This window comes from Anolis carolinensis, chromosome 1 (assembly GCF_035594765.1).
Source record: "Anolis carolinensis isolate JA03-04 chromosome 1, rAnoCar3.1.pri, whole genome shotgun sequence".
Lineage (NCBI taxonomy): Eukaryota > Metazoa > Chordata > Lepidosauria > Squamata > Dactyloidae > Anolis > Anolis carolinensis.
Genome location: NC_085841.1, coordinates 227107266 through 227134409, shown reverse-complemented (window position 1 = coordinate 227134409; position 27144 = coordinate 227107266). Strand labels below are relative to the sequence as shown.

At 37.1% G+C, this 27144-nt stretch overlaps 1 long non-coding RNA gene across 1 annotated transcript; it reads left to right on the top strand.

The window, feature by feature from the left end:
* The first annotated feature begins 16188 nt into the window (after window positions 1–16188).
* On the top strand, window positions 16189–25962 carry LOC134295610 (uncharacterized). Its single transcript, XR_010002242.1, has 2 exons — window positions 16189–16335; window positions 25822–25962. It is a non-coding gene; the product is annotated as an uncharacterized LOC134295610 (long non-coding RNA).
* The last annotated feature ends 1182 nt before the right edge of the window (window positions 25963–27144 follow it).

Below are 27144 nucleotides of genomic sequence, written 5' to 3'. Positions count from 1 at the left end.
AAACAAACCGGGGAAATGGTTATCACGTTTAATAAGGAAGAAGAAACAGAGCAGACAAATTATTAAAATCAGAACCGAAGGCAAAATAGTAAATTTAGATGAGGAAATAAAAGAAGTATTTCAAACATATTACGAGAACCTATACTCTAAAGATAATATCAATCCCGAGGCCATAACAGAGTTCCTAGGTAAATTACAATTGGATAAAATCACAGAAGAGCAAAGATGCGAACTCAATAAAGAAATCACAGAGGAGGAAATTCTTAAAGTAATCAACAATGTAGACAGCAATAAAACCCCGGGGCCGGATGGATTTATTGCGGGCTTTTATAAATTAGGATTAAAAGAAGTGACCTCCTTCCTGAAAAAATTAATGAATCAGGCCCTCCAAAGCAAAGTTATACCAGATTCTTGGAAGGAGGCAACGATAGTGGTGATACCCAAAGAGGGTTTAGATATGTCGGATGTGAAAAACTACAGACCCATCTCCCTCCTAAATACAGATTATAAAATTTTCACAAAGATCCTGGCGAATAGGCTGAAGGACTTCCTTGCAGAGTGGATAGGAGAAGACCAAACGGGCTTTCTCCCAGCTAGATCGATTAAGGACAATGTAAGAATAATAATTGATGTTTTGGAATACTATGAACAACATAATCAAACAGAAGTGGGCCTTCTCTCCTTGGACGCAGAGAAAGCTTTCGATAACTTAAATTGGAATTCTTTCAAATTGTTATTTCAAGAATTGGATCTAGGTTTTCAAATTCAAAATGGCATCAACAGTATTTATGAGGAACAATGGGCAAAAATACAAATCAATGGCCAGGAGACAAAAAAATTCGAAATAAACAAAGGTACGAGACAAGGCTGCCCCCTCTCACCCTTAATATTCATTATGGCATTAGAAACCCTGCTCAGGGTAATTAGAAACGATTCGAACTTGCAAGGCCCTAAAGTTGACAAACAAGATTATAAGTATCGGGCGTTCGCAGACGACGTGATATGCATTATAGAAAATCCAATCCAGAATATTAAAAATTGGCTTTCAAAAATTGAAGATTATGGAAAGGTGGCCGGCCTTAGAATCAACACAAAGAAAACAATGATCCTTACCAAAAATATGTCAAAAAAGAAACAGAAAGAGCTATACGATATCTCAGGGTTAAAAACAGTGTCCAAATTAAAATACTTAGGGATCTGGCTATCAGCGAAAAATAATCAATTATTAGATTTAAATTACATTGAGAAATGGAAAGAAATTCGAAGGGATCTGGAAAAATGGAAAAATCTAAATGTCTCTCTAATGGGAAGAATAGCAATAATTAAGATGAATGTCCTGCCAAAGTTACTTTACCTATTCCAAAACCTACCAATTATAAGGAGTCCCAAGATATTCAAAGATTGGCAAAAAGACATTACAAAATTTATTTGGAGAGGCAAAAAACCCAGGATCAAATTTAGCACAATGATTGCACCGAAAACGCAGGGAGGTTTTGGCCTCCCGAATCTAAAACTTTACCATGATGCTAGTGCTCTTCTTTGGATAAAAGAGTGGATCAAATTGGGAAAAAATAAAATTTTGAATTTGGAAGGCCATGAATTAAAGAAAGGTTGGCATGGATATTTATGGTATGGTAAAATGAAAATTGACAAACAATTTGGCAACCACTTTATTAGATCTGTTTTATTGAGAACATGGGAAAAATATAAACCCCGCTTCTACACTAAAACACCACTATGGCTATCCCCGATTGAAGCTGATCATAGAAGGCTATTAGGTTGGCGGATTTGGCCGACCTATAGCCAATTGTTAATTATGGCAAAGGATAAATCCAACCCCCCCAAAGTAAAAGAATTAGCTGAAATACAAAAACTGAACAAAAATGTGTCCTGGTACCAATTTTTCCAAATTAATGAGGCATATAAAAGAGACAAAATAGTCGGATTTGATCAAGAACAAGGTTTTTGGGATAAACTTATCCACGTGGAGAGGAAGAATATATCCATACTGTATAATAAACTACTGTCCTGGGAAATTGAAACAGATTTAATAACTAATTCTATGATATTATGGGCCAGGAACATAAACAGACCCATTCAATTGTGCGAATGGGAGTCGATTTGGAATAAAAAAATAAAATATACGTACTCAGTAGATATGAAAGAAAATTGGCTTAAGCTTATTCATAGATGGTACTTAACACCTAAGAAAATAGGGCATATGTATAAGGACGCAAATAATAAATGCTGGAGGTGTAAAGCCCAAATAGGATCCTATTTCCACATGTGGTGGAAGTGTAGGAAACTAGATAATTTTTGGACTACAATCCTGGAAGAGAGTAATGACATATTAAAGACGAAATTTGTGAAAAGGCCGGAACTACTTTTGCTAGGTTTATATGACCCCGAGGACAGAATCGACACTAATACCGACAAACTTTTCACCTTTTTCATCACCGCAGCAAGGCTCCTGATTGCAAGACTCTGGAAGTCAACGCAAGTACCGTCAAAAGAACAGTGGCTGGAAAAAGTGATGGAAATCAAGAATATGGACCAACTATCCTTCTGGATCAAAAGAAATAATGGCACCCCACTAAAGGCTACTGACTGGTCTAATTTTGAGGAATACTTAAAGAGAAAACTACAAAAGAATTAAGGACTGAAGTAATGGACTTAGTGAGCATAATTGGAAGTCGAAATATCACCTCCCCATCCCCCCTCTGCCCAACCCCCCTACCCCCCCTTTTTTTTTTTATGTCCCACATCCCCCCCCCTTTTTTTCCTGATTGCACCCTTACCCCAATCTGTGTATGTGTCACCACAAACCCCACCCCTACCCCTATAGTTAATTCTTGTTTGTCTGTGTACCTCGTGTTGAAAGAAATCTCAATAAAAAGTACTTGCAAAAAAAAAAAGCTATATTCCAAGGGATATTGGCATAACAATTGAAGTGCAAACAGAATGCTATCATTGTGCAGTGTCCCCCCGCAAAGTTAGCATTTTCTATGATGATGAGAATGAGGATGAGGATCATCTAAAATTTCATATGGATATTCTAGTCAACTTTTGACAAACATATAATTTTAGTGAAGCATTTAAGCATGTTATATTGCTCTTTTTAGTCCTAGAATACCAATCTGTGGAGTTCTTTCAGTTATAACAACAAAACATTTCCCTTTCCTACCAATGATGGATAGCACCATTTATTGGTTCTGTATGGTTTCTGTGCTCTGTTTGTTTTATAGTTTTGAAGAAAGCAACTCTTTTTCTGACCATGCTCTCAATGAAATGATGAGCCTGTGCCAATGAAGTATACATGTGTGCCAGAGTGAGTGTGCATACGCACCTAGCTCACATGGCTGAATATTCTTTCAAACAATGAATTCTCCCCACATAGAAATTAAATCGTGTGGAGACATATCTTGACAGAGTAATAGTCTATGTGTATGGTATTTAGGGCAGGGAGTACAAGGAAGAATATAATGCATCCCCAAATTGGTAAAGACTAAACAAAATTTATCATTCTCTTGTGGCCATCTTGGAAATAAAATTTTGAAAACCCTTCCTGAAAATAACAGTGAAAATGTAATGGTAAGTTTCTATAGCAAATAATGATATTGCCTTACATACTTTAGAGGTGAGGTTATATCAGAAATTAGTACACCCCTGTGTTCTATAACCCTAACGGCGCTCCATGCAGTCATGCCGGCCACATGACCTTGGAGGTGTCTAAGGACAACGCTGGCTCTTTGGCTTAGAAATGGAGATGAGCACCAACCCCCAGTGTCAGTCACGACTGGACTTAATGTCAGGGGAAAACCTTTACCTTTACCTTTTGTGTTCTATAATTTCTGCATTCATCGGAGATGCATGCAGTAAGCTTACCTAATATTGAAGGCTGGTGAAGCTGCTTGCTTTTCTGAGATTTTAAAGCATATCATGGAAATCGATGAGGAAAATATTAAGCAATGGACTCCCTTTTAACACCACAGGAGTTTTTATTTTGTTACATATAATGTCAAGTTACAATTATACTCGAAAGAAAAATACAGCTTCCTTCAAGGAAGAACCTTCAATGGGAACCTGTCAGAGGCTGAATCAAAATAGCTGAATGAATAAATGAATAAACAAACAAATGCATTTAGCTGTGATTAGACACCAAATAGTTAATCTCTCTCTCTCTCACACACACACACACACACACACACACACAGACATATATCCAGTTGACAGCCTATAGCAAATTTCTATCTCCCTAAAGCATAAGCCATATGATACACACAGCTTATGTTTTTAAAAAGTCAGATTCTCCTATCTTTGCATTAATAGACCCTCTTGATTCAAAGGAATAGCTCCTGGAAACTGAGTGCTGTGATATGCTTATGGCTCCATTTACAGACTTTCTTATAGGTTCATAAACGGAGACGAGGAGGAGGGAATGGAATAAAATTTAATAACTGAATAAAAATGTAAATAAAGATTTGCCTAAAATTACTTGTCCAAGAAATAATTCTCCCTCCCCCTTAAGCTAATACTTTGATAAGCTCTGTACAGTGATCCTGATTTGGAGCGTGACCTTTGAAAATGCTCTCCAGCTTGATTAAAGATGTATTAAATTTGTTTAAATAAACCTCGTTGTAATGGCACATCATTTGTAAGAAGCTATTAGGGGGCTGGAAACTGTGCTGCTATATTTGCATGAAAATGTGCCCTGCTCAAATTGAGGATCTCTCCTGAATTAACTGCAAAGGGAAAGTGACACTTTCATAATTTTTTTTGACAAAAAATAATCTGCAAAACTTTATGCTAACCTCGGTGTGAGAGAGGAAGAAACTGTAGGTCCACAATGGAGCTACACAAGGAACACAGTTTGTCCTCCAAGTGATTTCTCTCTCACTCTCGGTCAAGGTTAGTTTGTAATTCCTTCAAAAATATTGTATGACCATATCTGTTTCCAGAAAATAAATAGCAAGATAATTTAATAAAGGAGATGTAAGAAACACTTTGGGGTGTGATTTCACATTGCATTATTACTCTCCAAATGAGAAGTGTAGCTACTAGCTATGTGTTGTTCTTTACAGAAGTTAGTTTTGAATGGTTGTCAATGGACTAACCACCTTAACACAAAGGGTTAAAATTGTCAGCAAATAACCATAAGAAAGGAAAGCAGGGTTCTTGAGGTTGCCCATCTGTAGTTCGCACCTGAATAACAGATCCCTTTGAGGTCATCTACCTGCTACCAGCCACTGAATTTAACCCCCTGAAACCCAGCAACAAGTTACTGAGGATTACGAAGTTACAGAACAGCCTAGGACATTTTCAACCAAAGTTAGAAAGCAACATAGCTCTACTGCATTCAGCTAAACATTTCCTATTCTACTCACAATGCTGATGGATTTCTGGGCTTGGATATTAATGGAGGGTCTGGGTGGTTTTTCCCAGTCTCAAACAAGTTCCATAGGTAAGACAGGGTGCCAAAACTTTTTATTTTCCTGAATTTATTTCACTGCTGTGTGGCATCCTTAAGTTTACTTATAACGTTTTACTTAAAAATATCTGGAAGGCTGGCATTCCATCCCAGTTGGTCATCCTCATTGGGAGATTGCTTCTCATGTTCTCCGGTATTCCTCATGACCTCAAAAATTGTAACTTAATGCAACACATCACTAACCCTTTCTTGATCTGGAGGTGAGACTATACCTCATGGCTGTATTGTCTAGATAATGGGAGAGCCTATTATCACAATTCCTATGGAAATATATATTGTATTTCTAGTTACATATTTATTTTATATTTGCATATTGCATATAAGTTGCATATCTGGCTAAGAAGCATGCATTTTATGACATTAAGCCTGTTGAGTTCTTAAGCACTTGGAGACTTAATGTTGTTAGGGGACTGTATTGTGTGGAAGCCCAATGGCACACGTTGATATTACATCACATGTTCCAGACCTAGATCTTGCACTCAGTGCCTGTCCTGGCACAAAACTGTCAAGAATTCAGATTGATTGGGTCCATGACATCACACAAACTAAATTGGGTGTTTGGGAATTTCTAAGAGCAAGTGCCTCGAGACAAGTATAGTGAGTATTTTAGATTTGTACAATTCACTTATTTCCCTATTTGTATCTCATCTTCCTATGAAATGTTGAGGAAAATGTGACATCTCTGGTTTACCCATTTTCTTACAAAGTAGTTCTATAAAGAAAACCAGAGAGAAGATGAAAGCAGTGCATCCAATAAATATAATTATTAGGTGAAGGCTTAATTTTTTGTCTTCTCAATTCAATCTATATATATAAAAGGATAAAAAAATTTCAGCCTAGGACAAAACAACAAAACTACACATCCCAGAAACACTAAACTTGGCAACACAACCCCTCATCCATGCCTCTACGTTCATACAACATAAAGAAAAGAAAAAGAAAGTCCTAATTAGAGGGAGAGGAATAATTGTTTTTATCAAATTGCTGCCAGTTAGAAGGCTAAGCTCCGTCAGGGGAAAACCTTTACCCTTTACCTTAATTACCACCAATACCTCAATACTTTATTTCCCATACCATCATACTTCGCCACAGCAACGCGTGGCCGGGCACAGCTAGTAACTCTATATATTATGCTGTCCTAGCTCTCCACCTGCCTTTTTCTACCCAAGTATCACTCACAACCTTCTAGTCCTGTAGTGAAAGGAAAATGCCTATGGAGACTGAGCTATCTTGAAAGACATAATAGTGCTGAGAATATTTCAATCTAAAAAGTTGTTCTGAAAAGATTCCAGATGAATTAATGGACTACTTTGATGACTGGCCTGAATCACTAGATTCAGCAAGTCTGAATCTTAAGGTCAGTTCCAAGTAGAGTAGACCTTTCGAATCAATATAACTAACCTATTATTGCATAATTCAAGAGTTGATGCTATTAGAGTCTTCTATTAACCAATAGGATCCAGGCCATCATAACTTGAGATCCTTGGAGATTACAAATAGAGTTATATCAGAGAGCCTATTGGTACCCATCACATTTTCTTTCCTCACACTGATCCTGTGAACTGAAACTAATGTCAGAAACATGAGAGAAAGAGAGAGAGAGAAGTTACTTTTCCAAGTGATCTGCATAGCCACTGTAAGTGACCCAGAGGCATTGTATACCTACATACAACAAAATATCTCTGGAGATGTATGACATTTGTGCTCTTCCTAGGGAATACAATGGAAAGGAGAAAATTGATGACTACTAGGAAATATTTATTGAGATGAAGAGGTCTGCTCCCACACATGGAGGTAATACCAAACTTAGGGATTTTTTTAAAGTGATGGGAAAGCTTATATTACCACTACCTCTTGCACCACTAACAGAGAAGCTCCTGTCACAGACAAGCATATAATATTTTCCCTCATCCTGAAAATCTCATTTTACCACCCCAGTGCCATCAATATTGAGGCAGAATTTTCTCACTGAAGAAAATGTTAGTTTAGCACTACATGAAATATCACTGCTTGAGATCCTGGAAAACTGCTGTTCATCAAAGTAGACAATATCGGGCTAGACAGAAGTCTTAACTTTACAAAGGAATTAATTCCCTTGTACCCCATGTAATTATTATGCACATCCGGTCTGTCATTGAATAGAGTGGAGCACAACATAAACAGCCTTTAGGTATATTTTCCATTGTCAGGAAAAAGAAAATTGGTCTATTTTGTTTGCAAAGAAATTAGCATTGTGGAAATATAAATGGACATAGTAGGGCGGAAGGAGGTGTGGGTGGCCCCTGTTAACAATGAATCATGACTGTCTCTGTTCCAATGGATTTATAGATGAATTTTGCAAAGTTTAGAGAAAGGTAAATTTAACACTCGAAGCCATGGCATTTAGATGATTAGACAGATAGGTAGATAAATAGAAAGATAGATTTCACTCCCACATGAAGCATATAGATTGCCAAATGTACTTTAATTTCTTCCAATGGCTCCCAACTGAGTGGGTAACTGATACACTAATGAAAAAGTGTCTCTCCTTTAAATCAAACCTTAAATTAAAACCTTTCTCATTTGCCTTGTGAAGCTGGGGCTCTGGGACATCTACAAGAGCTCAGTAACACAGACTCGGTCTGTTGTATCCTCCAATCTTATTAACCCACAAAAAGATGATGATTGAAAACATCAGCTCTTGACTCTCCATCGTACATTCTGCATTAGAATTGCTGGCAGCAGCATTAAAAAGCTTTCCTTCTCCAAGTCAATATATTGCCAAAGCCAAATGTTCTGCAGCTTTCTCTCCTCAGTTTTTCTAAATACCAAGTCAGATTTTAAAATCCCGAGGTGTTTTTTTTTAATGCCTCTACTTTTATTTTTTCCCATTTACATTTTCTTTACGCCTATGAAGTTCAGATTAATTTACAATGATAAACAGAATAGAACAACCTCAAACTATGCCAAACTAGAGGGTAAAACAGAACTACAACTGAAATAATAAGGTCTTGTAAACATACATTTCAGCAGAAAGGTATAATACAGACTGCATAATATTGGCATGATAAATGAAAAATAAAATCCATGCCTGGTTTAGGTTCTTAGTGATCTCCCAGTTTTTACCTGTGGTGGGAATGGATAGGGTTCATGCTCCAAGCAGAACTCCTCAGAACTATGATTAGTTTACAGCTGAACAGATGTTGCTATGTCAGATTGTTGTTAAACCATCTTTGTTACTTTAGTCATTTTTTCTGAATTTGAAAATTTAAGCTATTTTGGCCCATAGATCTGAAAACTGTCCTACCAGTATGGCTACTAACCATGTTGGTTGGGGGATTTTTGGAGATGCTATCCCCGATTTTTCCAAACCAGGTTAAAAAAAACTGCTGAGAACAAGGCATCATGTATGAAAGGACATAGGTAGATGAACAAGGATGACCTACTGTATTTAATTGAATGTGATGCACATCTTTTTAACCTTAATTGCTTAGCCAAAAGATAAGTATGCATTACAATTGATGACATGTTAAAGTGGTGTTCCTAAATTTGGCTGACTGAGAGCTGGCAACTTCCCAACTGGTCTCAATCAGGACATGAATAAGGCCATTTGGGAAGCTGCACCCTCCACCTCAACCATCAAGCTGGAGCTGGTGAGTTTGCCAGCCTCTGCTTGGCTGGGGGGTAGAGCTTCCCAACTAGCCTCATTTATGGCATGAATGAGGCCAGTTGGGATTCTGCCTTCCCTCTGTCATGTCAAGGAAGCTTCCCCTTGCTTTTTAGCTAAGGTGTAATGGTTGATAGGTAAAGGAAACCTGGGCCTGATGGAAAACGTGGTGGATTCCCATTTGGCCTCATTCACAAACCTCCGGGTTTTGAAGGCCTTTTGAATGAGGCCAGCTGGGGAGTTGCCACTCCTCCATCAGACTGAGGCTGAGGCTTGAGGGATCATAGAATCATAGAATAGTAGAGTTGGAAGAGACCTCATGGGTGCACAGCTTTCCCTTGCCTGGGGCACATTACACTGAACAACATTTTTTCTTGTAATGTGCCCTTCAAAATTGAGATGAGCATTACAATTGATGGCACATTACACTCAAGGTATATACTCCCTTCTACCAATCCTGTTCCTATAAATATTCCAATGTGTGTCATTACAAGAGAAAAACACATTTTAGGTCCCCTGACATTATCTCGAAATATTTTGTTTTGCTATCATTACCTTTTATATCTGTAAAGTCTAAATGAATACACCTATTGTTTATCAGTTTTTAAACATTTGATTAAGCTCTAGTATCTCTGTGTTTCATAATGTTGATGTCACTATATGTACATTTTATTACATAACAGCAATATGATATTACTCTTTCTTATAGTGCCAGTTGACACATGGAGGAAGAAGCATGCTTTCCATCAAGCTGAGCAATTTGACTTTGACTCTTAATTTACTATCCTACATTGAGATACCTGAGCAAGGGGAAGAAACTCATTTTTAGGCAAATCGGCTCATCATGCACTTTCTAGTTATTTTTATTCTGTATTTTTACTAGGTCAATATGGAGATTGCCCTACTCAGTCTATAATGATCTACTTATTAAGTGTAGCACAAGTTCTACTGCTTTAAGTTCTGTCAACCAGAACAATTTTTTTCATGCAGCTTCATGTCCTTGTGTTGGACAACTTCATGCTGAACAAGTATGTTTTTTCATCCAGCATAATTTTTAATCGGCTTTTTGTAAAAGACATGTTTTGTAAAAAGCTTTCTTTGTGTAGCTCTTGGCTATTTAATCCTTGGGATAATGCTCATGCTTTGGTCTCACTCTAGGCAGAGCCAGCCCTAGGTATTCTTCAAGTGTAGGCGAACAGAATTTCCCCCCCCCCCAACCAATCACTGAAAAATAAAAGCATTGGATAAGCGAAAATGTTGGATAATAAGGAGGGATTAAGGAAAAGCCTATTAAACATCAAATTACATTAAGATTTTACAAATTAAGCACCAAAACATCATGTTTTACAAGAAATCAACAGAAAAAGCAGTCTCGACTTCGCCCCCATAAGTTTTGCGCCCCAAGCGACCGCTTAATTCGCCTCATTGTTGGACCGGCTCTGACTCTAGGGCAGGGGTCCTCAAACTAAGGCCCAAGGTTATTTACCTGCCCCCACCTTCAGTTTTAGACTTAGGCTTTCCCAAAGTCTGAAATGACTTGAAGGCACACAACAACAACAACAATCCTAATGGTTGACTATATCATTTGCCAGAAGCAGGCCTATGCTTCCCATTGAAATCCTGATAGGTTTATGTTGGTTAAAACTGTTTTTATTTTTAAATATTGTATTGTTCTTCCATTGTCATTATTGTTGTTTTTTGCACTACGAATAAGATATGTGCAATGTGCATAGGAATTAGTCCGTATATTTTTAAAATGATAATTCGGCCCTCAACAGTCTGAAGGATTGTGGACCGGCCCTCTGCTTAAAATGTTTGAGGACCCCTGCTATAGGGGGTGAATGCTCTAAGAGTCTAACATTAAGTTGGAAAAGCTGGAAGAATGAATTAATGAGAAAACACCCGTAACTGTGACACAAGTCAATCACCCAACTAAACCAGCATTTGGAAATTGCTGGTTTAATTCATGTTTGTTGAATGCAGTTTTAGATTTTTTCTGTTATTTGGAAACATTATTTATTACTTCTCCACTTCTCATTTTTCTAACTTGTGTGATGTAATCCTTCACCCTTTGGTTGGTTTACACTTTTGTTTGTTTGTTGAAATTGTAAAAAATCTCATTTTGAAGTTTGTTTCTGTGAACTACCTTGGCATCAGCACACAGAGCAAAGGAATGTATAAATGGTTCTATGATTAAAGATTGCAAGCCATTATTTGGTGTTGGCATTGCTTGATGATGAACTATATGATCCAAGTGAAACACTCCTAATTTTTTCTCTCTCTTCTTAAGTCAGTAATAGCTTGGACTAACTTCAAATGTAACTGATTTCCATGACAACGGTTATACATCAGCACAAGAGATGCTGCCCAGTGTTTTCGCCTCTACCCTTTTCATAAAAGTTTCAGCAGGGAGCTTTCTCAACTTTAGCTTATACACAAAGTACAAAATATGCATTTTTTAACTGCTTTGCACATGACATCAGTCCTTTCATTTATTTGCTCCTTGTACATTTTCCTGAACAACAAGTTACTCACTTGTAGCTTTAGCTGGTCTGTAATGGGGCCAAAAATAGAGGGGTAATGTTTAATCAAATCATAGATTGTATGATATTATAGAAAACCTTTTGATTGACTATAGGCACCCTTAATTTGGCAGCATTTTACTGAGTTGATTTAAATGTAAATTCAGGCAGCCATATAGGATTGAGAGAGGTAGATTTCCCTGCTTCTCTCCCTGCAGCAACCTCTATATTGTCCCCAAAATGCTACACAGAGGAGCATTGTCTGTCTAAGGCAGATTCTGGGCTCAATTCAATATAAGTATATATGTAGCCATTCAATGCAAATTAGGGTGATTATCTGCAACATTTATGCTGGCCTCCAACTGACAAAAGTTCTTCCCTCACCCTGGACTTCCCACAGATATATATAAACCTTCCTTGCTTAGTTTCTCCATACCTCACAACCTCTGAGGATGCCTGCCATAGATGTGGGCGAAACGTCAGGAGAGAATACTTCTAGAATATGGCCATACAGCCCAGAAAACATATAACAACCCTCAATATAAGTTGTTTGAGGGCAAGCATCATCTCAGAGTAAGTATTCCACATATTGTGTTAAAGATGTAGGAGAAACACTTCTTTTCAGTTGTTTACTGCAACACATGTACATTTTCTAAAATGGAAATTCTTGTCCTAACTTCTCCTGGTGTAAACTCCTCATATATTATCCCCACCAAGGGATTGGAGATGTGATATTATTTGCTGGTTCCTCCTGCTCCCAATAGCTCCCTCTGTCCTTTGAGCCAGTTGACCCACAATACTGAGGAGTGCAGAAGAAAGGGATAATCAACACGATGTCCCTGAATCCTTTTCACCAATGTGAGCCTAGATTATAATTTTCCATGCTGGATAAGCCTGTAAGAGTCCATATGAATTTTGGAGGTTTTTTTTCATGTACTGAACCATTTTTTGTAAAAACAAAACTGCAATAGGATTTTGTACCCAAGTCTATCTGTGAAAATAAACCTTTACAACATTTTCACCAAAATTCACAAAATGCAAAGAACTCTCAAAGTGACTGTTTTTCTTTTCTCTGTGAGAATAGGAATGATTTGTAAAAATTGCTTACATCCCTATCTCAAAGAAACTTCCATAATCAGAAAATGCAATTGCATTTATGGCTAGATAATTCATGACATGAGCCATTGATGATACTGAAGAAGCATACTCCCTATTGTTTGGAGTCAGGAAGTTTCTTCCTTTTGCAACTCATTAGATGCCTATATTAAAATGTATGGGATATGTTTCTTTATGATTTGGGCTCCAACTTCTGCATTCCTTCTTTTTTCTTACCTGATTATTATACAGACAGAAGGATGGAGAGCAGAAACAAATGCTTCAGATTTGTCTGGTGTGAAGCTTTGGCTCTGCTTTTCCTCTTCTTTGCTTCAGTCCCCTCTGTTTAGGTTCCCCAATAGTGTACATGCCTCCATTTGTATTAGTTTTTGGGTGGAGCTTAAAAACCTCCCTAGAGGCCAGTCTCAGTTGGTTCAGTCCATAAGTCTGTACAGTGCTTTCTTGCTAGGCCCCCTCCTCTTTCTACAGTAGAGCCACAGAGGCTGAGGTCTGGATATTGTCTGGAGATCTTAGGCTCCAGCAATTCAAACAGGCATTTTTAGCACGTATAAAATTCATATATCATCAGTCCCAGTGACACCAGAAGCTTGTGGTCAGCCCAAGTTCCACAAAGTAGAAGACCAAGTCATCAGAGACTTCCAGAATCCCAGAAAGATGATTGCATTCAACAAATTCTCCATTTGTAATGTATTGTTTTAAGCTATCTTTCCATAGTCCCAGGTGGAGTTAGCCCTTTGATTTTCCTGTTTTCAGTAAACATGTTTTGGTTAACTTTCCTCCTGCTTAAAGTGTCTCTGTATGTTAAGGGACTTGATCTTAACAGAAGGTATAGATAGCCCCCCGAGTAAAGCCAGACACCATAGTTCTCCCAAAGGCCCGGGCATGGCATTACATCTGACAATATGGTTTTGCAGATCAGTGCTTCATAACTTGTGGTGGGACTTATGTAAACTAAATGTTATAATAATTTCAAATAGAATAGACTTCTAATTAACAACATTGCATTGCATTGAAAAAGTATTTTATGTAAACTTTATGGAATGGTCAAAATGTGCCAGTTGCTATCCAATTCCTGGAACTTAACTGAGCTCAGGGATGAGGCCACCCAGCTAGGTCAGCCCTGACCCTGAAATTAGTCCCGATGGGGACTATTTGACTGCTGATTTCACTCAGTGAAGGCCAGCAAATAGACCCCCTCCCTAGCAAGTAGAGAAAGCTAATTCTGGTAAAAAGATATGATGTACCAAAATATGGTCCAAATAAAGGATATCAATCAAAATAATAACATCAGTTACAGGTCAGTGTGAGATTTTAAATGTATTCTTTATATCCTATATTTTGCCAATGAACACATGGCTCTCTTCTTCCTCATTTTGTTCTCACATCAACACTCCATGGAAGAGAGTGATTGGTCCAAGTTCATCAGTTGAATTTCATGGCTCAGTGGATACTGGAACCTGAATGTCTCAAATGCCATTCAACCTAATAACTACTGCACCAGATTTGATTTTCTTTTCTAAAGAAGGAACATCAATGCACCATAGCTCTAAAATATTTCTTTGACAAACTTCCTTCTGTTAAAAAAATGATTCTCCTAATAATATTAGACATGACAAGTGGCAGAATGTATATTGTTTTTTCTTCCTACTTCATTTCTCCAAGATCAAACAGATGAGAACAGTGAGGCTGAAGCACATGGCAATTAGTATCCTGACAAAAGTTGTTTTGGGGATCTTGATGCAAGGTGTGATGACATCCAGGCATTATAAGCTGTCACATGATGTTTTACATCATGTCATGATGATGTCACAAAACATACTGTGGCTTTTCAAATAATCCACAACATCACCTTACACCAAAGGGTCACAATTAATGCAAATGAGCGCTGCTCATTTTGAATTACTGTAACTGTTTAGAAGCACAAGCAAATAAACACAACGAGGTAGCATTGGATATCTTTAGTCATAGCTGTCTTTCTGCTTTTCAAAAACATTTAATACAAATTATGGCTGGCAACTGAAATCTGACAACAGGTTAAGGAGAAGTTGCAGGTTATCAGCCTAGTTTTGTCAACCTCCAAAAAAAGACAGCTGACAAGGTAAATCTGTTTTCCAAGTCATCAAAGTTCAAAAGTATATATCATGAATGTCCTAAATAAATCTATTTGAATCTTCTCTTAGACTCCAAATAATAATATTTGTCATTTGTAGGTAATATAATAAGCAGCAATGGCAGCTATAGCTTCTACCTCTACTATGTGCTATGTCACTGGTGACACCTTCACATTGTGGTATTGCCATTCTCATTAGAAACAAAATCTTGGCAATTGTTCTCTTACCAATTGCTCTCTTAGATGCAAACAGCTCAAAATAGATAATCTGGATTTTATATGGCAGTATAGAAGGGGCCTTAGAGACAGGCCACTGAAATATTGGAATATCACCCATCATTCTTGTATAGCCAGTTGAACACACAAAAGGCAATGAGTAAGATTTCTTCCTGAACAATTTTCAATCACAGTAAAGAATCCTGGCTATTCAGTGGGCTTGTGCATTTTGACTGAACCTCAAACCATTTCTGCTATCTGAATTTCAGGAGACCTGCGGATCCGTTTTCGCGCACCTCCCAAAAATGGGTGGGTACTCAAATTGCCATTTTCAGCCCACAGCCAGAAAATGCAGCAAGATCTGGCCCATTGGCGGCAATGGGGGGCACTTCCTGGGCTCCCCTTCCCATAAATTTTACTGATTTTGGGATGAAAATGGCCACACTTGGAGGACACATCTACCTCTGTTGGCCCACCAAGTTTCATAACATTTGGGTTTCCCCTGATTTTTACAAATTTCCTTTCTTTCTAGAAATGAAATCTCCTTTAAAAATTCCAAAAAAAAGTATCCTCCATTGGCCCTGCCGTGTAACCTTTCCAGGATCAGAAACAGGTAATCATTTCTTCCTGCCAAATGTCAAAGATGCACTTCTACATGACACAACCCACTATTATACTTTCTTTACTAATAAAAAAACAATAGCAACTTCTTCCTTGTTCTCACAACATACTGGAAGCGGCCTGCATCCCACCATCCACAAGCAAGCAAGCAGCATGTCTCCTGATTAGAAAAAACACTTCTGTATGATCCACTGGAAAAAAATTCAAAATGTATTGTGGGAAATCTAGCCATGTCTGGAAAAAAACAGTGTTTTAAAGCATATTATATTATTTTCAGTTTTAGCTGCTCAGAGCAGGTCATTGGCTTCACTGACTCAGAAAGGCAAGGCAGAAACAGCATTATTATTATTATTATTATTATTAAACATCAACAGCCAAATTATTGTTGTAGTTCAGACTGTAATAGTATCTGATGTCAATGGGGATGCTGGGGTTTCTGGGCCTGATAATGGGGTTTATAGTTTTCTTGACAGGCCTGACTTCGAGCCAGAGGTTTCTTGCGAACTGAGTGAGGATGTACAAGGCCAAATTCCTGAGAGAGGCCCTCAGCAGGTTTTCTCTGAGAATCAATCTTCTGAGGATGATTTGTCAGGTGCAGAATTTAATGAGCTGGAAGGTAGGCAACCAGACTTTTGTAAACAAACTCACCATCGAAGGTGAGTTCCTTTCTGGGGGGAAAAGGGGAAAGTAAATCTTTATCTGGTGGGAAAGTGAAACAGAATGTGTTCTTTTCATTGCATGAGAAAGGAAAAGCTTTATCAGAGACAAGGGAAAGTTTTTTTACCTCATGTGGTCAATGTTGATTTTTCATGCCAGTCTTGCTTCCAAATGGATTTCTAGTTTCATGGTTCCAGTCTTGCCACATTCCTGTTTGGAGATTTCAAGTGGTTTTCTAGCTCCATGGTTCCAGTATTGATAAGTTCCTGTTCCTGTATTGGAATTTTACGCTGCCTTGTTCTTCTGGATTTTACAACCTTGTACCTTGTGTTTTATCTTTGCACCTTGAAATTCATGGACTAATTGTTACATTTTGAAGATACCTTTTTGGACTATACTTTTTGCATCATTTTTATTGCTTGGCTTTCATATATTCTTCAATAAACTACTTGCTGCTAATACTCAACTGATGTGGTGTCTAAAGTCAGAAGGGTTCCAGCTCTGGGGTACAATAATAATAATAATAATAATAATAATAATAATAATAATAATAATAATAATAATTATCATCATCATCATTATCATTAAATGAAATTAAGGAGTCAAATAGCACAGAGAGAAATATAAACAACAGAGAGAACTTGTGGTGAGATTGCAAAGCAAAGAAATTATTAGGTATTGTTTAGGTAGATAGGTTGATAGTTTTTTTGAGAATTAGGCTTTTCTGTTTTCTGGAATTCTTATAATTATTAATAACTATCTTTTAAAAGTACTTTCTGAAAGAGAGGTGGGAGGAGCGATAAGAGAAGAAGCTAAAGGCTTTTATGATGGCACGCCCGAGTTTAAAAGAAAACTATGATGTCTGGCTTTGATTGGGGGCTATCTAAATACCTTCTGTTGAGGTCAGGTCCTTTAACATAGAAGCAGTTTAGACAGGATAAAAGTTAACCAAAATAAGTTTACTGGAAACTAGAGGAATAAAGGGCTACCTCCACCGAGGACTATTAAAGGATAATTTAAAAGAATACATTACGAAGGAGAAATTTGTTGGGTGCAGACATCTTTCTGGGATTATGGAAGTCTCTGAGGCAAAGGACTTGATCTCCTCTTTGTGAAAATTGGGCTGGCCACAAGCTTCTGGTGTCTCTGGGACTGGTGGTATATGTAGTTTGTACTGTACATACTGAGAATGCTGTTTGAATTGCTGGGGCCTAAAATTTCCAGACAAGATCTAGGCCACCACCTCTGTGGCTCTAATACAGAAAGAAAATGGGAATGTCTTGCAAGAAGGCTCTGTGAGGTAAATGGGCTGAACCAACTGAGACTGGCCTCTAGGGGTTTTTTAAAGCTCCACCCCAAAACTAATACAAATGGAGGAATCTACACTATAGGGAAAGCCTAAACAGGGAACTAAAGCAGAGGAGAGGAAAAGGCAGAGCCAAGACTTGACAGCTTTAGTAAAAGCTAAAGGGTGACTCAAAGCTCAGAGCCACCCTAAAAGAAAAGCACATCCACCCACAAGTCCCCAAATGGCGCACACCCATCCACCTATACTTTCCAAGTTCCAGTCCCACTAAATAAAGAATCAAGAAAATAAAGAAAAATCAAGGAAAATCAAAAAGATTCAATGCTAGAAGCCAAGCCAAAACAAAAGCTGAGAGTGAGCAGCAAGGCAATCAGACTGAAACACCTCTCTCTAGAGCTAGAATGCAAGTGATAAATAGACCCACTTGTCCCATTAAATAGACACAGCTTGCGTAAGACGCGTCATGTGTTTCTTCTATTCTGATAGGCCCAACAGGCAGGACTCACAGGGAAACCCTGTGCGACCACACAACAGCCTTTCTACGTGCTGTGTGATCCCGAGTAGAACAGAAGGTAGCTGTGACCGGCAGCCACGTTGTCCACCTTAGTTGAAAAAACATGGCAACGGAGCCCTTGCCGTTATAAGCGTCTGAACAAGCTGAACAAGCCAAAGAACTAAAGGCAAACCACCAAAATGAATCCGTGCACAAGCCTACTATTCAGTCAAATGTAATAAAATACAACTTATTTCATGGCAGCTTCTTGTGCTCATTAAAATGTTGTATTGAGGACCAGATCATTTTTTCAAGACGGAGGAAGAGATGCAACCTTAAGGATGCTTGTGAGGGAAAAGAACCTATTCATGTTAGCATGTTCTGACCTCATCCCAGCTCCACTCTTATTTCAGATAGTAGTTCATTAAAAGATACCAGATGTGTGTATTATGTTATAACCTTTAAATAGGATTCCTCATTACGTGTTAAAATTATCCATTTCATGTGTAAAGGCACTTTTTCTTTAGTAACTAGACAAAAAAATCGATCCATATTTTTTAAAGAAGACCATGAGTCTTTTTGACACATTTCTCAGAAACTGCAGCTGGTGAACAGAGGTTTACAACTTTTCTTGGTTCCTAAAGCTGTTGCTTGCAGAATTGAGGACATGCTGACTCATCAATATGTTTATGCAACTGTGGACTAGAAAAGCTACATGAATCAAGTTAGATTGAGAATGGTATTATAAAGGGGTGATCGGGTGCAGGCAATTTAAAGAAATCATTACTGTGTTCAAACATTGCACTGGTTAAACATTGAATATTAAAACATTGCACAGCTTAAAAATTAATTTTAAGAAAGATCAATTATGGTGCAATCTCAGCTCTAGGGATTTCTGGGTCAGAAAGATTCTCTAGAACAATTTCATTCTTATTTAGGCTTTGCTATGGGTCCAAGGCTGTTTTGAGTAGATGATTTATATAAACACTAGACAAGGGACTGTGTCTTCATTGGTTCTAGTGACTTATCATTGGCTTTCTAGAAAGTTGAATGCTATTTCTCCTTAGATAGGACATGTAGATCTTTCTGCTTTTTCCCTTAATCTGTTGATGTAGGTAAATTCTTATGAAAAGTAAAAATAAATTCCTTGCTCATCCCTATTTGTACTAATATTTTGAACATTTAAGTAGATAAATAAGACCTCTTAAATTGACTCTGAGTGGATTCTAATTTCATAAGCTTGTTTTTTTACAAATCTGAATCATTGTCAGGTTTAGACATTCTGTTCTGTTCTGTTTTTCACAATGTGAGGATTTAATTGTTCAATACTTTCATCCTTGCTGGAAGCTGGTTTTCCAAGCCTCCTGAAATAAAAAAAAATGACACATATGCTGTGGGTCTTGGCTGCATTAACCTTTAGTCACATACTGCTTTTATAATAAACTTTAAAAAATAAATAGCACTAATGCAAAACCAAATAAAATAAATGTTTTTGAGAAACTTATTTAGTGACATTTTAAATGATAACTGAATTTCACAATTAAGATTCAGATCAGAACAACTCTACACTTACAAGTTAGCATAAGTTCCTTGATTTCCTAATATTCATGCACTGAATGCCTCCTAGATTGACCGTACATTTAATGTTATTTTCTTATTCCAATTATTATCAAAATAATGAAAGAAACAAACATTGCCTGGTGGTGTCTGAAAACAAATGAGATCTTGAAGTTGTAATGGGAAGCTCCTTGAGAATGTGGACTTTGTGGACAGATGGTATGAAAAAGACACATTTTGTATAAGGAATAATTAAAGAAGGGGTCTAATTTTTTAAAAAAATGCTTGCATTATAATATTGGTATACAAATTTATGATAGAACAAAACTTGGAATATTGTTTTCAATTCTGGTTACGCAACTCAAGAAATGATATTTTTAGGTTAGAAAAGGACTACCAAAATGGCCTGAGGAAAAGTTATAGTATTTGATGGTTAGTTTAAAGACACAAAAAGTAACCAGGAATGGGAGAGTGACAAAAATACTGATAAAACTATGCACACTGTGAAGAAAGTAGACAAAAATATGTTCATTCACTCTCATTATCCAAGTTGAGTATCTCTCATCCCAAATGCTTTGTAGTGGACGTGTTGTGGGGTTTAGATTACCTGCCTTTGTATACATGTACATAATGAGATATTTCAAAGACAGAAACCCCATCAAATTCATTAATGTTTCATATAAACCTTATACACATGTTAAGGTAATTTTATACACAATATTCTTATAATTTTGTGCATGAAACAACTTTTGTGTACATTGAACCATCAGAAAATAAATATGTCACAATCGCTGCCACCCATGTTCCCAATTCTAGATTATTTTGGTTTGCAGAATTCCAGATAAGGAATACTCAACTTGAGAATGAATAATGGAAAATGTTGCACATAGCGTGAAATAATTCTTCACACAATTCAAGTCTGCCCTTAAGGAAATTAATGGACTCCATGAATATGGTACGTTCAGTAGTATTTCTGAAAAGATTTTAAAACTTTCAATTTCTTTCAAAATAATAAGTAAAGGTTTTCCCCTGACGTTAAGTCCAGTCGTAACCGACTCTGGGGGTTGGTGCTCATCTCCATTTCTAAGCCAAAGAGCCGGCGCTGTCCGTAGACACCTCCAACGTCATGTGGCTGGCATGACTGCATGGAGTGCCATTACTATTCAAAGTAATAGACATGCTAAAAACATACTTTTTTGGGTAATAGGTTATTAAAAAAAATAGAAATAGAAACATAAAATTGTTTACACACATAAAAAAGATAAAAATTAAAGTGGGTGTGAGGGTGTGGTTGTGGAGCTCGACTTAGTAGATTCGAGTTATATAAATATCTTGTTTGGTAATATAATACACACACACACACACACACACATACACATATTAGTTGTAACATCCATGTCTTTCAAACATGTATTATTGTACACATCATTGATAATTTTAAAAGTTCCAAATGTCCTGTATAGCAAAGCAGATACATTCTTGTTGTAATATCTTCTCATTTCCAGTACTCTTTCAATATTATTTTCCAGTTCTTTGTATGTATTTTTCTAGTTTAAATTGTTTCCCTATAAATCCAGGGAAATCAGTTTCCTTTGTTAGCGAATTAATATTATAGACTTCACTATATTACATTTTCATATGTTCATCTCTTTTAACACTTCAGAAAAATGATGTATTTGTATAACTGTATTTCCTTCTAAAATATCTAAATAACAAGGCTTACAATAATTTCTGTTCAAATTAGAACGTACTATTAAATCAATTATCTAAGGCCTCTAGAGTTTCTTAAATATACAATATGCTAATAGTACACAATTGTCTATATACTGTTTGTGTTATTTTAGTCCACAAATCCTACTGTGGTCATCTTCCTCTTGTTTCCCATTAATTCAATAAATGGTTTCCATTCTTCTTTAAGCTTCTGTGTATTAGTTTGTTGTAGTGCTATTTTATTCCATTTCCACCATCCTTGTTTTCCATCCTATTTCTCCTCAACAACTAATTAGCATTCTGTGCTATCTGAACATGCTCATTCTTTACCAAACTCATTCTATTCCAACCTTTCCTATGTTTTCCCCATAAACAAATGGTGTATTTTTGCAAATCTTAGAACCATAGAGTTGGAAGAGACCATATGGGCCATCTAGTCCAACCCCCTGCAAATCTTCCTAAGACAGTCCTTTATATCATGGAGAGGTACTATTCTCAAGACAAACGAAGTAAGGAGAGAGATCACTTCTTGCATATAGGAATACACTTTCATAAAAATAGTTCAGTGTATTTTGTTTCGTACCCACTACACCATAAATATCACCTGACATGGGGGCAATCTCTTGGTGTAAACCCACATCTTGCTCTTGCTCCACCTAAAACAATTGATACAACATTCAGCCATTGTATTGGACTGATATACAGAGGTCTGTCTCCCTCTTTCCATTTTAGAAAGGAAATTTGTGAGTGGCCCACAAGACAGTAATCAGGCTGCTGGCAATTTGGAAGACCAAATTAAAAATAAGCAAACAGATGAGACATTGAGTCTTAAAATTATCAACAGCACATGCACAGTGAAATGTTTTCTCAAATTCTCCAAAGGATTTTTAATTATTACAGATTGTATTAATTAGGTGATTATGCAATGAATTGGTTTGGAGCCATTCCCATCTATTATGTATATAACATTAGGCCTACAATGCTTCTTTAAAAAAAAAGCAGAAAATGAAAATAGTTTATAGGTCTTATACATTTCCATTATGATCTGGCTGTAATTTAGGCAAGTTGCTTGTTTAAGCACAAAGCAACACTGTGTTTTTGAACAATGCTTCAGAGGTTGACACTGTGAATAAAGGTGTAATGTATTGCATACTTAGGACTGTCATACATAGGACAAGGATGGGGCTACACTTGCACATTAGGTCACATCCAAAGCGATCAAGCATCTCTTCCCATTGCCACTTTAGTTTGGGGATTGGAGGGGGAAAAGACAAATGCTTGCATTTGTGAAGAGTTTTCTTTCCTTTAAAAACTCTTTTTTCAATTGAAAAGTCTGACCCAAAATTGGCCCTAGTGGAGTTAGTTGGGAGCACTGGGCTTGGGGGATGTAAAAGTGGGGTTCAAGAACCACAGGAAATCCCCAGGCTGTATTTTCTTCATCCTTGAGATAAGGCACAGATCCTCCATATTTAACACACCGGCGCTCCATGCAGTCATGCCGGCCACATGACCTTGGAGGTGTCTACGGACAACGCCGGCTCTTTGGCTTAGAAATGGAGATGAGCACCAATCCCCAGTGTCAGATATGACTGGGCTTAACGTCAGGGGAAACCTTTACCTTTTTATGCTATGTTTGTAGCCCTTAGACCATATTTCCACAGAAATGATCTTGAGCTGATCAGTTCCACATGAAGAATCTGGGAAGGTTCCTCTGTGATGTTTTAAGGCAAGGGGGAAGAATAGTAAGGATTTGAGTTGCTCATCCAAACAGGCACAATGATTCTACTACACAACTGCATACAACTGGATCAGCCTGGTTCCCTTGATGAGAAAGATACAATCCATCTTATCCAGCACCCACATCCTTATGTGTAATATTGCAAACTTTCACAAATGGGTGGAAAAATGTTGAAAACTGAAAGGAAAGATCATGTTTTCCAAAATACCATTCCTAGCCTTTCCACCCCATTACATTTCAACTAAGCATTGTAGAAGGAATATTTAAATAAACAATTTTTTTCCATTGCTGCAACACTGGCTTGTTATACCATGCTACATACACACACACACATATATACATACACACAGACATACACACACACATATATATGCATACATACATACACACACACACACACACACACATATATAAAGGAAACTTGGTTCAAAATAGTTGTTTTCAAGAAATTTAATTTTAAAACATTTTAGTATCCATATATAGTATCCCCTTTAGAAGCATCCTTTATAGTCATAGGTGGCAGAGTTTGTTGAACTCTACATAAATGTCAATATAGTTTAGAAAATGTATACGATGTTTGCACTAAAGGTGAAGACCAGGTTGCAAGTCAGACACACATCACCAACTTTACAACCCTTATTTAAAGCAAGCTGTCAGTTGATGTCCAAAATGAGGACATTTCCTTTTCACAGAGAGAATAAACTGCCCCTAGAATACTTCAATGCATTGCAGTGTTGTTGTCTGAGCAGCAGCTCATGGGAAATGGATGGGCCGTTGTCCCATCAGAGATGTTACTGACAGATTATTGTCTGGTGACCATTTCCAGTTTCTTCAGAACAGATAGTGAAACTCCCATAATGCATGTCACAGAAGAGTGGAATTAATAATGTGTTGGGAGTATTCTCCTGTCCTCTTTTTCAAATATCTTGACATTGAGAATGAGTGACAGTCCCAGAATAGGTTTCTTCCTCTCTAACACTAGTAACACATATTCCCTGAATGGTGTCGACAATCTACAGCATGTACTTGTAGGTAACTAGGTCTAAGGTTCTGATGACAACTCTCTGGCAGTCATACGCTGACACATAGACCAAAAGCCCTAATGGAACATTCAGCCGACAAGTCTTTGGTGATGAAATGTACATGGTGTGAGGGAAACAGCACAGGTATGGACGCTCTCTACTCTTTTAATGGCTTGACAGGTTTCTCCTGTCTTAAAAAAATTATTAGGGAGGTTGGTAATTAATACAATACATTCTTAACATCTCAAGTCATGCAAAAATAATCTTACCATAGTCATGCCTTGTGCTATGACTTTTCATTTTGAAATGAATTGTTAAATTAATTGTTAATTATTGCTATTAGTTTAACATATTTGATTTTCTTTGTTAATTGCCTTTCTTATTGAGGACTGTGAGAAAATGAACCCGAAGGGAGGAAAAAAAACACTCTCTCAAGTAGCCTTGTTGAAAGGGGCATCCTTTTTGTAAACATGTCTCACCTTCCTTTAATTGGCTTTGCAAAATGCCCTGCTGATACCTGTCAAAGGCCTCAACTCTCTGTTGCCTGGAGAGAAAGAAATTGGAATTTGACAAATATGTAAGGAGTCCCAAACATACATGAGGTATGAAAGGAACGCACCAGTGAATGTTGTTGATATAGATGTAAGATGACATTCTTTCTTGTGACAGCAGAAATACTGAACTATATTATTTTTCACATTGAGAAAACTGCTTAAACTGGGGCCAGGTAACTCTTTCTGATTTTAGAAAAAAGGTGTGCAACCCTCCAGATGTTATAAAATATTGTTTACTTGTTTTTTTACAGGACATCTTTCTCCTAGCAAGGGGCCCCAAGGCAGCTTGCAAAAGGCTAAACCAAGATAAGCCAAAATATATAATAAAAAGCTTATAACAATTGTTAATTGTTGGAGAAAAACGCTATTAAATTTCAAAAAGTGTAAAACCATTTTAACACATAACCATAATGCTAACAAATTCAGAATAATTATCACACAAGAATGCTATCAGTAACCAATTAATCCTTAAATTATCTTTGAACACAAATAAAAATTTCAATTTTTATAAATCTCAGGCTACAGGGCTAGTGCCCAAGGACTATAGCAGTGGTGGCCAACCTTTTTTTGACCAGGGCCCACTTGACCAGAGACCACTCTCCAATCAGTTTTTGGTCAACTTTAGATTTGGTTTGATTATTTTGGGTGATGATTCAGAAAATTGCATTGGATAGACCACATCAGTTCTAGTTTCTGATACAGAACCAGTAGTTGCCATCTACTTTTCCATAGAAAACCATATTTCATAATCTAGAGCTGATGTGGTCTGTCCGATGCAATGGTCAGCTCTGCAGAAAGAAGCAGAAATAAAATTAATAAAATAAAATAAATAAATAAAGAGGAAGGAGGTTTGCGGATCGAATTTTCGTTCTCATGGCCCAAAGTTTGAGAAACACTGGACTATAGGAATTATAATCCAAACATGTATAGTGCACTGAGATGATGATCTCTGCCTTAGAGAATGCAGAAAGTATAAATGGAGTAAACTGTAGGACTGCACTTTCTTTGTATATTGCTCTAACAGTTGTGGGTCAAGAACTAATTCTGTCATGGTTTCCTTTCCAGGGTCATATGCCAACTGTGGCAGCCAGTCCAAAGCCTTCAAGTGGGCAAGACCAAAAGTGGGAGGAGAGCATGCTACGTTGATTGTTTGCACAAAAACTGGATCTTGAAAAGTTACTTGTTAGAATAACACATTAAATGATATGTCAAATGTATCAGCTAGTATCCTGTTCCTGAACTATAATAGCATAAGTCTAACTCACTCAATCACAATTCACTTTTAAGATTCTTGAGCAGGACAGAAATCTTTTCCAACTATCCAATAACCAGCAGTGATATCCAAGCAAAAAAGAAAAAAGATTTTTTAGAAATCTGGGCTCAATTTGAAATGTATCCTTGTGTTACAAACTCCCTATTGTATTTTACCAATATCAGGCCATATTAGGTATTGAAAAGAAAAAAAGAAAGTGTAAAAAGTGAGTTCATATGGAATAATGGATGATGAAATAATGGGCCAAAATTTTTTGTTTCTGTTTCAAGAAACTGTGTACCACAGCTGCCTTGTCATGGTGCCCAGTGTCATGGAGAAAGCCCATTATCTTGAAGAAATGTATCAGGTGTGATGAGCTTCTCTGTGGTGTGTGCCTTCAAGTTTCCTATCGACTTATGGTGGCCCCATGAATTTCTCATGTAAGGAATACCTCCTTAGTTATGCTTGATGGCAGATAGTGGTCTTTTTAAAGATATAGTAAAACCCATATCTCGATTGATTGATGATCAGATAAAAAATCACGTAGAGCTTAAAACCCACCTCAAAATGCAGGCAGTCTAAAGCAAGGCTTCTTAAACATTTTCCACTCACGGCCACTTTATGAATGCAAATAATGTGGTAATATTTCAGAGAAATACATAGTGAATCTAACTGCAATACATTTGTTTAATATGTAGGTACAAAACAAACTTCTTAATACGTACTTCCTCACAACCCTATACGACATAAATTTCAGTTGTCTTTTACTGTTATTTTGAAAACATGGGAACACTTATTATGATAGAAAGGAGTTTAATAGGCTACAATGTGTATTAATATTTACGCTTTAAAAATCTTTAGTTGTGCTTTAAAATGTTTAAATATTATTTCTTATTTTTCCTAAAAATATTATTAGATTTTTTTAGCCATATTTTGAGATAACCTATGTTGCAAGCCTTTTAGGTTCACTTGCCAAGAGAAAGGCAGGATAGAATGTAAAGAAATACGTACATACATTTATCTGGTTGCATTTTACAAATCCTCCAATGCCTCTTCCAGATCCCTGAAAGTGTCCACACTGAAGATGTATGATAGGTTGGATGCTTGGTGATACAGCCCATTTCTAGCTGTAAGTT